This window comes from Emiliania huxleyi (assembly GCF_000372725.1).
Source record: "Emiliania huxleyi CCMP1516 unplaced genomic scaffold EMIHUscaffold_459, whole genome shotgun sequence".
NCBI lineage: Eukaryota > Haptophyta > Isochrysidales > Noelaerhabdaceae > Emiliania > Emiliania huxleyi.
The window spans coordinates 60,193-61,976 of NW_005198544.1; positions in this window are offsets into that span (position 1 = coordinate 60,193).

Sequence of the window (1,784 nt, forward strand, 5' to 3'; positions counted from 1 at the left end):
CAACGGGGGGGGGGGGCTCAGCCGTGCAAAAAGCATTAGTTAATAATAGTAAGGAAGAAATATTGCTCGGCCGTCCATGAAGTCCGTCTCGATCTGGAGGAGACGGGTCAACCCCGTGAGGACCAGATCAGGTTCGCATTGTCGTAGCCGGAGGGGATGTTGACCTTTAGCTCTTGGGGCCACCTTTCGGTTTTGGTTTTTTCCCCACTGACCACTCGGGCAACTTTTACCAAATGCCAAAGTTGCACTTTACCATTCGGGCAACTTCGATTGCATTTTACCACTGGGCAAACTCGATGAAACGGGCGGACGGAAAACGCGTTTGCGGTCGCTCGCCGGAGAGCTATGCATGAAGCGGCCGGCGCGCCACCGCAGCTCACCGATGGAGCTTGCGAAGCGGCTCAATCCACTGGCGCAGCAGCATTGCGACCCAAGCGAAGGGACAACCGCAGGCCTCGGATGCTCGCCCGGATGCGGACCCACCGTGCGAGTTGCAGCCCCGGAGGTGGCCGACCCAGCTCACCCCCAGAGAGGCCATGCCCAGCGGGGTCAGGCATAAAAGGGGGGTGTTTTTCCGTCCGTCCGACTCGTTCTTCGCATAAAATAAAATAAATGTTGCTTGCCGGCCCTGGATGTGCGCCTGCTAACTGCACTCCAAGTGCTCCAAGTGCTTTCGTGGATACCCTTTGACTGCGTTGGTAGGAGGATTGGTGGATGACGTACACGGCGGCAGTGTTCACGGCAGCAGCGCCGATGGCGGCCCCGCGCAGCAGCGGCGGCGCCCTGAGTGAGGCAGACTGCCCTGCACAGCCTGCTGTGAACGCTCCCGACGAGCGGCGCGCCATGCGGGCCCGCCGCGAGCGACGCGGGCGGCGAGCCGACACGCGTGTCGCAGGCGTAGACAGCACTGGCGAAGCGAGGCGGCTGGCGCCGGCCCCGGAGGCGGCTGCAATAAGAGCAGCGAGGCAGAAGTCACTGTCCAAGGCGTACTGAGCAGGCTGCCATCGAGCAGCGCGCCATGCGGGCCTGCCGCCGGCGACGAGATTGGAGAGCCGACAGGCATCGAAGGGGTAGAAGGTACTGAGGAGGGCCATCGCGCCCGAGGCGGTCCGCGCCGGCCCTGCAGGCCGTCACAGAGAGCCTGGCGAGGCTGTACAGAATGCCAAGAGCATACTGGGCAGGCTGCCGTCGAGCGACGAGCCATGCTGGCTCGTCGCAGGCGATGAGGTCGAGGAGCCGATCGGAGCGTCGCAGAGGCTGCCGACCACTGCCGTTCGCCCTCGGGCCCAGGGGTGGAAGGCAAGCTTCCTGGCGTTTCTGGCGAGCGTCCAGACGTCGCAGAGCATCCGACAGGCGCGCAGCGACCCAAATTTTTGCTCACCGCACGGCCGTGCGAGCCGTTGGTCGGTGGTGATGGTCGGCGTCGGCGCGCGCCGACCGACGCGGCGGCGGTGGGCTTCATGTGGCGCGTTTTGGGACCAGACATTGTCCGAATTTCGGCGGTCCGGCTTTCCACCGCTCCTTTCTGACGGCCAACCGTCAGTGACGGAGTTGTCCCTTCTCCGATTGGCCGGGGGGGCCCCGGCTAGTTCACGGGCTTCGTTCGCGGGAGTGATCCCATGCGTCAAACCCGAGACCTATATCCAAGTTGCTCCTTCCTTGCGTCACGAACGAGCTACCAGTGGATGTACGCGCGCCTTGTGGGGGGGGTGGGGTTGGTCTGGGTGGTGGGGGAGAATTTTGCTACAACTCCCTCTCACGCACGCACGCACGACTGGGCACGG